Consider the following 11,595-nt stretch of genomic DNA (forward strand, 5'->3'; position numbering starts at 1 on the left):
TCCCTAAGGTCTAATATATATATATAATTGAATGTCAGCTTGGAGACAAAGACTACACAAAGATACTTGAAATGCTCTGGTAGCTGCAGATAATAAAGTATTTGTTTTGGTATGTGCAAACAATACCGTGTTATATGTTTTTAATAATCATTTTCATTAACATGAACTCATTATTTTATAATTAATTATTTCATGAACTGGTTACATGTGTGTGTGTGTGTGTGTGTGTGTGTGTGTGTGTGTGTGTGTGTGTGTGTGCTGCAGAGAGGCTTAATTAGTAAAACAAAAATCAAAGATAAAATATAAAAACTAATTTTCACTTCATTCACAAAAAAACAACATTTACATTGTTTAGATAAAACTTCTTCACATGTCTTTAAAGGAATGTTCTGATTCATAAAATGTGTAAAAAAAAAAAAAAAGGGAAAGAGAGAACGAGAACCTACCTGCCTCCTCTGCCAACCTGAAGGAATGAATACACCTGGGCAGGTAACAGCACACCTGAGACACACATGTGCCTCAGGCTGTTTGAAGAGAGAGAGACTGAGAGAGGGAGAGAGAGAGAGAGGGAGAGAGAGAGAGGAGAGAGAGAAAGGGAGAGAGAGAGAGAGAAAGGGAGAGAGAGAGAGAGAGAGAGAGAGAGATTTGATTTAGATTTTTAAAGCAGACCTTTATTTATCTATCTGCTTACTGTTCAACAATAATATACATTCCTAAAATTCACTTCTGTTTGTGATAATAGTAACAAATCATCTGTATAGAAAAGACACTTCTTGTCCCTGTAAGTTGAGTCCTGGGGCTGGACAGTCGTCCAGTAGTTTAGCTAAATGGTCGATATAAATGTTGAAAACTGTCGGTGACAGATTGCAAAATTCAGTTCTTTTTTGTCCAATTCTTACAGAACATTGATTTTCAGAGTATTTACATTTAATCAAATCATAAACTTTTCCTCCTACACCGTTTTGGAGCAGCTGATAGAAACGGCTGTTGTGCCAAATGGAATCAAAAGCTTTCCTGAAATCTAGAAAGCAAGCAAAGAATTTCCCTTTCTAGGGCCAGGGCTCAACTAGGGTAGGATAAGGGATGAAAACCACTTGGCTATGTCTGATTACTGAATAACTTTTGATAGGAAGATCGTATCGACTTGATTACGAAAAAAAGAAAAAAAAACGAAACACCCCCCGTACGAAAAAGGTGAAAAGGACGAAACACCCCCCTCCCCCACGGAAAAGTTGAAAAAATTTCAAAGGATGAAAAAATAGAAAAAGATGAACCCCCCCACGAAAATATGGAAAAAGACGAAACACCCCCCCCCCTCACAAAAAAGTTGAAAACAGATGAAACATCCCCCCCTTACGAAAAATTTAAAAAGTTGAAAAAGGACAAAACACCCCCCGCCCCCCCTTACAAAAAAGTTGAAAAAAAACAACACCCCTCCTTAAGAAAATTGTAAAAAGTTGAAGAAAGACGAAACACCTCCCCTTACAAGTTGAAAGTTGAAAAAATACAAAATACCGTCCTTTACGAAAAAGTTGAAAAAGGATGAATCACCCCCCATCACGAAAAAGTAAAAAAAGACAAAACACCCCCCGTACGAAAAAGATGAAAAGGATGAAACACCTCCCCCTTACGAAAAAGTTGAAAAAAGACAAAACACCCTCCCTCATGGAAAAAACATTTTTAGGCAGTATTTGTTTTTTTTTTGCTATTTAATTGATAATTTTTCATCAAAAATTGCCTTAAAATTCTGGAAAGACCTTTTTGACAATTTGTAGTGGAAAATAGTTTTGATAGTTCTATTAACACACATTGTTCTTGAAAAAACATATGGGAAAATATACATCCTAACAGCAAAGTTTCCAAGCTTAGTTTCTCTTATAATGTATTTGTGGGCAGTAATTGATAGTTTGCCTGATCTCACTGAGTTACGCACATCTTTGCAATTTAGTTGATTATTTTTCATCAAACATTGCCTTTAAATTTAGGAAAGACCTTTTCTGACAATTTGTAGGGTGGAAAATCGTTTTGATATAACTGAAAACACACTTTGTTTATCTTAGGATGAGAGCAAAGTTTCCAAGCTTAGTTTCTCTTATGATGTATTTTTAGGCAGTCTGTTAGTTTGACCTCATCTCACTGAGTTACGCTCGTTTTTACAATTTATCGTTGCATTCTGCCCACAGTTGATGTTTTCAGTAGGTATATATGGCTAAAACCAGAACAAAGCAAAAGAAGTGAGATTGCAAAACCTCTTAAATAAATTTACTGTGACCATGGCTCACCAAAATTTGTAAAACATGACCAGGAATTCAGAGGTGAGGTTCAAAGGCTATTACATTTTCTGAAGATCAAAATAATTCAAAGCTCTGACTCAAGGAAAGGTGGAGAGGACTTATAGTAGGCTCCGAAAAAACAATATATTTTTTATTTTCATGGTGTACACTTGATACTTTATAAAATTATTTTTTAGTTAATTATTTTTTATATTGTTAGACTATTGAAGAATGTAACCTAAAATGCTAAGAAAGAATAGATATCAATAGAATAGATGCACACACACTATGAACACTATGATGAACACTATGAAAACAGCCTTGAATTACAGTAAAAACTATTGAATGATTGCTTTTATTGCATACCGAACTCTACATTGAAGTAATTACCCCTTTAATCCATAAATTATATGTCACAGTCATGGGGCCCTCGAAATCCCATGTTCTCCCCATTTATCAATCTGTTTTTATCATAGAAAGACCAATGTGTAACGTCTTCTCTTCAAGTTCAAATATCTTTATTGGCATTCAAATTCTACTACTACTATTTTTGTCTTTCCTTAATTGACCTCTTCATGTCTTGTGTGTTATCTTCTCTCTTTTTTCACTGTTAGAGAACAGACTTGGGCAACATACAAACTAAAAGTCTGAACTTTTATAACAGCCCCATTCTATCAGTGTTATTGAAATTGAAGCTGTTCGGGTCTAGTGAATGAGCTGAAATTGGACAAAGGTAAAGGCCCTGACACACCAAGGAGACCGTCGGCCGGCGGTCCGTTGGTGAGCGGTCGTGGCCCTAATTTTTGCGGTGTGTCCAGCTCAGTCGCTACCCGTCGGCCCCAGTTGGCCTTTTTTTGGCCGATTCCACATGTTGAATCGGCGTGAGCCATTGCGGTTGGGGGTAGGAATCTCTCTGAATGGCTGTTCAACTAAGCGAAACAAGACAATCAGTGCACAAGAAGAAATACGGAACTTGTTACACTAATAAAAGACCAAGGGCTGACAACACCAGGGTACATTAATTAACATTAGTTAATGCATTAATAAGCATTAACTAATGGTTACTAACAGTTAACTAATGTGTCTAGTAATTGTACTTGGAGAGCCAAATATTTTCGGGAGGGTACGCAGTCTAAAAAGTTTGAGAACCACTGATCTAGGCTAGCTGCAGTCTCTGGTCATCTCCAAGCGGTCTGTCACAGTGTCCCTGCTTGAATTAATATGCCTGTCTCATCGTCAGTGTCCTTCACGATTGCAGACCGGTTCTGCTTCAGGTTCACTTACAGGGAAGCCACACAGCTCTGGTCTCCGCTGTTCGGCAGCACAGGTGGGCAAACATCATCGCGTGTTACCTGCGGTCTCAGGTAAAAAGGGGGAAGTCCCCGATACCTTTACTTGTTATGATGGAAAGGCTATCATTATGTTTGGCACTGATTACTGATTCTACAATTCTACAATTCACTTAGCAGACGCTTTTATCCAAAGCGACTAGTCGGCTATTATTTTAACTAGGGGAATTAGGATCCAAACATATATTTGTAGCATATATCAGCGTCTGGCTAATCTCATCACTGTGGTTAAATTTTTTTAACTGTTTATTTGCGTTAATTGGTTTCAATCACTGCCTGACTCGGCGGAGCAAATCACCTGTCCCTGGATGACACACCGCGCAGGTGATCAGCCTGCATACTCCGGCGAGTCAACCGGTTAACGAGCTGCACCCGCAGCGCATAGCTATTTCTTCAGACATATCCTATATCCTTTATATCAGTTCATGTTATTTTTTCACACGGCGTGTTCCATCGTTCAGTCGCATGGTCCAGTAGGATATCATATTTAAAGGGATACTTCACCCACTTGCATTAAGCTTTGTATCATTAGAAACCTGGTAGTATTTTTGAATGGTCATGCATCCCGCCCTCATTTTCCCCTGAGATGGGAAATCTTTGTATTTCTAAGTCTGAAAAGGAGCTTCCAGTGACGCAAAATTATGATTTTTGCGTCACTGGAAGCTGCTGTGGTTAGCAGGGTGAAACTACATCGCTAGTTCCTCATATTTTCGACCACTGAAGCTACAGACCAATCACAGATCAGTGGGTGGGAACTCACTCCCAGAATCGAAACTTAACGTCCGCCATATTGCTTGGAAGCTATGCTAACAGGCTCTATGGAGAAAGCTGATAATGGCGAAAAAATATAAATATAGCGGCGAAACGGCTGCTTGCCAGGAGCCCAGCTGCCGCGAGCCTGTATCGATCGAATTTTCCTCTGGGATTAATAAAGTATTTCTGATTCTGAGGACCTTAGTGGGAGTGGCCTGCGGTGCTGTGCATTCTGGGATTTGGTGTCTTTCATCAACATGAGCCAAAAAGACACTTTCTGCCTTTTCACAGCGAAGAAGGCACCAACTTCAAAATTTATTTCACATTTCTACTACATATATGACCCAATGTCAATACAGATTCATGTTTCAACGGGTGAAGTATCCCTTTAATACAAATCAGCTAGATGGGCTGATCACTCAATCTGAATCATTCAGTAAGTTTCTCAGCGTCAAGTGGGCTGGGGATCGTGGCGTCCATTATCAATGCATTTTCTCTCTTCTTTTTACCCAATTTACAAAAACTATAGTCAACAAATGGAAATAAAGCAGTAGAAATTAGCATACCAGGTCTGTTCAATAGTAATATAAATAATATGAATCAGAATAAATCAATTTCATCCTCCATATTTTTTAAAGGTAGCCCTAGAGCGATTTATAACAACAAAAGTCCACTCTTCTCAATATCTCATGAGGAAGGTTTTAAGTAATCAACATTTCCTCGAGCACCAAGTCAGTTATTCTAGTAATAGTTATTTTCCAGCATGAACGGGCTCGTTATCTAATTCCACTGCCTGGCGTCTTGCTCTAAAATATGCCTTGCAATCTCTATGTTTTCAACAGATGGATGTCATACTAACGTTCAGTGGTGGAGCAGCAATTTTAAAAGTGAGGGTGTTTTAATGCTAGGACATTACCACCCTCTAGCAAATCAACATATTCTGTTTCATTTAATGTCCAATAACTAATGTTAGCTGACACATCATACAACAAGACAAAGTTACAAAAGATAATTAGACACTTACTTTATGAAGATCCATTGTGAGTAACCCAGTTAGCTTAAGCTCTAAAAACGAGATTCAAAACTGCTCTTTGTGATGCTTTTATTTTGCTTTTCTCATTGCCTTATGCCTCGTTATCTCCGGTCTTCATTTAAAATGTGCTTTTATTTTGAAAAACTGCAAAGGGGACTTCCGCTACATCACAAAGTTACGGGAGTAAATAAATACAGCTAAAAGAACATCCAAGAGGAAAAAAATGTACACTTACGTTGTTTTTTGAGGTGGATTTATCTTAAAAACATCTGTTTGGGTGACTAACTCTCTTTCAGAAAGATGCAACATAAAGTGAATCTATCCAATTGTTAGCTCTGAGCTCTGACCTAGCCAGTGATGAGTGACAGGAGGATTACTGCTAAATGCACGTAACTTTACCGTGCTTCAACTGTAACCGAACAGCTATGATTGGCTTAATTGTCACTTAATAAATCTTACTTAACCAATCGATGACTCCACTGGTAAAAAGTGTGGGGGTGAAATTACGTTTCAGTGAAAGCGTGGGTGTTGCAACACAAGTGAGACACGCCTGCTAACATTGCACAACTAATTAAATTGTTCCTGATATGAGGTTTGGCCATAATCCCATCATGAAAGTCTGAAATTATTAAAAGATATATGAATTAATAAAAAGTCATGTGTTTTAGATCAGTGGTTCTCAATCTTTTTAGACTGCGTACCACCATTATGGTAGATGTTAAAATACACTGTAGGCCTATTTCTACACACATTTTACGCAGGAGGCATATATATTCATAAAAGAATATTATTTATTATTGACTGTTGGCAGCCACACTATAGTCCTACTAAGTGCTAGCGCTAGAACTGGCACTTAAACTCCACACAACACTGACATTTGCCCAAATCAAAAAAAGTGCAGCACAATAAAAATGACAACTTTATACCAACAACCTGTTTGAGAATATTTAGTCTCCAGTGTTTCCCACACAAAGACGATAACTGGGCCCAAGTATATTTCCGACCTGTTCTTATTTAATTTTTCATTAATTCATAAAATTGCTGCATGCGCAAGAGAGAGAGCAGGCGCGCGAGAGAGTGCAAGCTCCGTGCAACCAGAGCCTCTGTATTATAAAGCTCTGCGTTCAACATAGCAAAACTCCCTTTAAAAAAAATCCTTCTCGACTCCTGTGCATAGTTAAGACAGCAAAATAGAGCAGAATCACATCAGCTTCAGAGCAAGAGAGAGAGAGAGCTTTCCTGGCCAATCCCTTCAAGTAAGAGGACTGGCCGCCTTACCTGCTCCAAGGATGTCATTAACAACCACCTCAAGGCCACGTACAGTGACCCTACCAGAGAACAGTCGCTGGGCCCATGCGATGCACTGACAATACCACCAGAGCCTATATCGGACTTCAACCTGAAGGAGCCCTGCCTTAGTGAAGTGGAGGAAGTGGTGCGGAGAGCAAGATCAAGCTCGGCACCAGGCCCAAGCGGAGTGCCTTATAAGGTGTATAAAAACTGCACAAAGCTATTACAACGGCTTTGGAGGGCCCTGAAGGTGATCTGGAGGAGAGGAAAGATCGCCCAGTCATGGAGGTATGCGGAGGAAGTGTACATACCGAAAGATGAAAAGTCTGAGAACATCGACCAGTTTCGTGTCATCTCCTATCGTAGCCAAGAGACTCTCCAACTTCCTGTTGAGCAATAAGTACATCAACACGTCAGTGTGTGGGGATTCCTGGTTGCCTGGAACACACAGACGTGGTAACCCAGCTCATCAGGGAGGCAAGAGAAGGCGGAGGGGATCTGGCTGTGCTATGGCTGGATCTCACCAACGCCTATGGCTCGATACCCCACAAGCTGGTGGAGGTCGCACTAGAGAAACACCATGTACCCCAGAAGGTGAAAGACCTCATCCTGGACTAATACAGCAAGTTCAGCTTGAGAGTGTCCTCTGGCCAGATGACATCTGACTGGCACCAGCTGGAAGTGGGCATAATCACTGGTTGAACAATCTCAGTGACCCTCTTCGCACTAGCAATGAACATGCTGGTCAAGGCAGCGGAACCAGAATGCAGAGGCCCCCTCAGCAAGTCTGGAGTAAGGCAACCTCCCATCAGAGCCTTCATGGACGACCTCACAGTGACAACAACAGCTGTACCAGGAGCCAGGTGGATCCTCCAGGGGTTGGAGAGCATCATGGCGTGGGCACGCATGAGTTTCAAACCTGCGAAGTCCAGGTCCTTGGTTCTAAGGAAGGGGAAGGTCACAGACAAATTCCACTTCAGGCTGGGAAAACACCAGAGCCCGTCAGTCACTGAGAAGCCGGTGAAGAGCCTTGAAAAGGTCTTCAACTGCAGTCTGAATGACAGAGATTCCATCAAGGCAACCAGTGCTGACTTGGAGGGCTGGTTGAGAACAGTGGACAAGTCTGGGCTCCCTGGAAGATTCAAGGCCTGGGTCTACCAGCATGGAATCCTCCCAAGAATCCTCTGGCCTCTGCTTATCTATGAGGTCCCCATGACTGTGGTGGAAGGATTTGAGCAAAGGGTAAGCAGCAATCTACGCAGATGGCTGGGATTGCCACGCAACCTAAGCAACATTGGGCTGTACGGGAACACCAATAAGCTCAGGCTCCCCTTCAGCTCAGTCAGGGAGGAGTTCATCGTGGCTCGGGCACAGGAACATCTGCAGTACTCTGGATCCAGAGACGCCAAAGTGTCCGGGGCAGGGATTGTTGTGAGGACAGGGAGGAAGCGGAGGGCAGCTGATGCAGTCCAGCAAGCAGAAACCTCGACTGAAGCACAAGGCCATCCTTGGAACAGTGGCGCAAGGCAGAGCCGGACTTGGGAGCCTAGCAGCGGCCCGATATGACTCTGCCAGCGGAAGGGAGAGGCAGAGGTTGGTGCAGGAGGAGGTGCAAGCTTCAGTCGTGGAAGAGCGAACCAGTAGAGCAGTGACCATGCGGCAGCAGGGCGCCTGGATGAGTGTCACCAGGAAGGATATCTGGCAGTGGAACCCCCAGAGGATCAAGTTCTTGATTCAGGGGGTCTATGATGTCCTCCCAAGCCCATCAAACCTGTGCATATGGGGCAAAATAGAAACACCTGCATGGTGTGTTCCCCCTCTGTTCCAAGATAGGGACACTGGAACACATCCTGAGCAGCTGCTCCAAGGTGCTGGGTGAGGGACGGTGTCAATGGAGGCACGACCAGGTCCTCAAATCCATCGCTGAAGCAATCAGCAAGGGGATCAAGGGCAGCCGACACACCCAAACCACAGTTAAGGCCATTCACTTTGTCAAGGAAGGACAAGGGCCGGAGAAAACACCAAAGAACCGCTCTGCTGGTTTGCTCCCCGCAGCCCGAGACTGATGTCAGTTGACCTGGAGAGGCAGCTGAAAATTCCACCACACATCACCCAGTCCAGATTGAGACCTGACATCATCTTGGTCTCAGAGGCCACAAAACAACTCATCTTGCTGGGACTGACGGTTCCATGGGAGGAGAGGATGGAGGAAGCTCAAGAAAGAAAGAGGGAGAAGTACCAGGAGCTGGTGGAGGATTGTCGGAGGAACGGGTGGAAGACCGGGTGTATGTCAGTGGAGGTGGGCAGTCGGGGGTTTGCCAGTCACTCAAGGCACAAAGCCTACAGCACACTGGGAATAACAGGTGCAAACCGAAGAAGAGCCATAGGCAACAACGTGGAGGCAGCGGAAAAAGCCTCCAGATGGCTCTGGTTGAAGAGGGGAGAGCAGTGGGGGTAGTAGAATGCCACTTGGACACAGGCCGGGGTCTGATCAGCCTCGGTCAGGGTCGCCTGGAGGAGGGTGTCTGTTGTAAGACCCGAAACACCCAGTGACTCCAGGAAACAACACTGATGATGTGTCCAAGTCTGTGCATCAGTAGATGTACTATTAACATTAACATCTGTCAGTTTGTAAAGAGTCAGTCTGTGATGAGCTGGGATTAAAAGAGTGTCTGACATAAGGAGTAACAACAAAATATTAAGTATAAATTCCATAAAATTAATATGAGAGTGTAGGCTGATCACCCCCGCCTTTTTAGCCTATTTGATTTGTTTTCTAATTCAGCATCAGACAAAAAGTCTGTTAATTTGAAGTGTTAAAACTAAAAGAGCATGAACGACTGCATTATTAAAACTGCTGATATTTATTTTCATGATGACACTATTTGCATTTTTAATTTGATCATGATGAGAATGACAGTCTGACAGAGTGGGAGGAGTCTGTCAGAAACATGTTTTACATACGTTATTAGGCCTAATGATCGTACGGTTTGAAAATGTTATGCATCCCGTTTTGCTGAAATTTCTATCCTAATAAAAAAATGTAAATATCCTGAGACATCCTTAGTGTTTATAAAATACAGAGTTCACTGTCGGATTATCAGTAAAGACAAATAATTAATAAATAATTTAATAGGCCTATTAAAACTGTTTGCTTAGAAAACGTCTGAATATTATTTTTATTAGCAGACTGCAGGTTGTTCTTCATGTGCAGGTGTTTGTTATCAGGTAAAGTACACAGACTATACACTGTTACTGTGTGTATTTTATTATAATTAACACAGTGCTATTTGTGCAAACATAAACAGCTGTTAAAGCTGACAGACAGCTGAGCTGATGTCGCTTCAGGTGACACTACAGAGGAAAGGACGTCTAATGCCTCTTAAAACAGATTTTCTCGTTCCTCTCTCCTCTGCTTCGTTTCCTTGCGTCTCTCCATGCATCTCTGGTGGGCGGGACTAAGACGCAAGTGTGGGAAGCAAGTGAAGGAAACTTGGATGTAATTTAAAGGGATAATTCACCTGTTGAAACATGAATCTGTATTGACATTGGGTCATATATGTAGTAGAAATGTGAAATACATTTTGAAGTTGGTGCCTTCTTGGCCGAGAAAAGGCAGAAAGTGTCTTTTTTGCTCATGTGGATGAAAGACACCAAATCCCAGAATGCACAGCACCGCAGGCCACTCCCACTAAGGTCCTGTATTTCAGAATCATCACCCACCCTGCAAGACAGAGCGCTACCGCAGGTCGTTCATCCCATCTGCCGTCAGACTCTTTAATCAGACTCTTTAACAGCATCACCACCTCATGCTACACACTGTGTGTGTGTTTTTTTAAGAACAACTGTGTAGTTACTGTGTAATTTTACATTATTGTATTTTTTTATTTAACTGAATGTAAATATGTTTGATTTGATTTTAACATCTATTTTTATTTTTAATAATTATATTCCCCTCCCGTTTTCTGGAGCTGCTGTAATGCACAAATTTCCCCCACGGGGGATCAATAAAGTTTATCTTTATCTTTATCTTTAATCAGAAATACTTTATTAATCCCAGAGGGAAATTCGATTGTTACAGTTTCTCCAAAATATACAATATAGCAGTAGAAATATAGTAATAAAATAAAAACATTTACAGACATATTTATTTCAACACATAAGGCCATTTCCTCAACTGATTCCGAGATTTCTTCCAGAATTGATCTTGGAAATTTCTGGCAGAATACAGACTCTATTTTCTGTGTCCATAGACAAACAGTGAGAGCACCGACATTACCAGTCCGCACCAACTCGAGCCGGCCCCAGCTCCTCGTCCTCACCGCCGCTGACAGGCAGGCCTTATGTCTTGGCTGCTGAGCCGGCAGTTGCCGGCGGCGGCCAGCAATGTAGTAATATAGCTGCGAGACGGTTGCTGCCGACAGGCTGGTCTTGTGCTTTGGCTGCTGCCCCCGCTGGGGCCGCCGCAACACCTGTCGGCAGCAGCCGTCTCAAGGCTATATTTATATTTTTCGCCATTATCAGCTTTCTCAATAGAGCCTGTTAGCATAGCTTCCAAGCAATATGGCGGACTCTGGGAGTGAGTTCCCACCCACTGATCTGTGATTGGTCTGTAGCTTCAGTGGTTGAAAATATGAGGAACTAGCGTTGTAGTTTCATCCCGCTAACCACAACAGCTTCCAGTGACGCAAAAATCGTCATTTTGCGTCACTGGAAGCTCCTTTTCAGACTTAGAAATACAAAGATTTCCCATCTCAGGGGAAAATGAGGGAGAGATGCACGACCATTCAAAAATACTACCAGGTTTCTAATGATACAAAGCTTAATGCAAGTGGGTGAAGTACCCACAGCCTCTGATTGGTTGACAGACCAAAACAAAGATGGCAGTGTCCGCGTA

The 11,595-nt window shown here is 42.2% G+C and overlaps 1 pseudogene; it reads left to right on the top strand.

The window, feature by feature from the left end:
- The first annotated feature begins 3,494 nt into the window (after positions 1–3,494).
- On the top strand, positions 3,495–9,189 carry LOC132973493 (uncharacterized; annotated as a pseudogene).
- The last annotated feature ends 2,406 nt before the right edge of the window (positions 9,190–11,595 follow it).

Source organism: Labrus mixtus, chromosome 4 (assembly GCF_963584025.1).
Source record: "Labrus mixtus chromosome 4, fLabMix1.1, whole genome shotgun sequence".
NCBI lineage: Eukaryota > Metazoa > Chordata > Actinopteri > Labriformes > Labridae > Labrus > Labrus mixtus.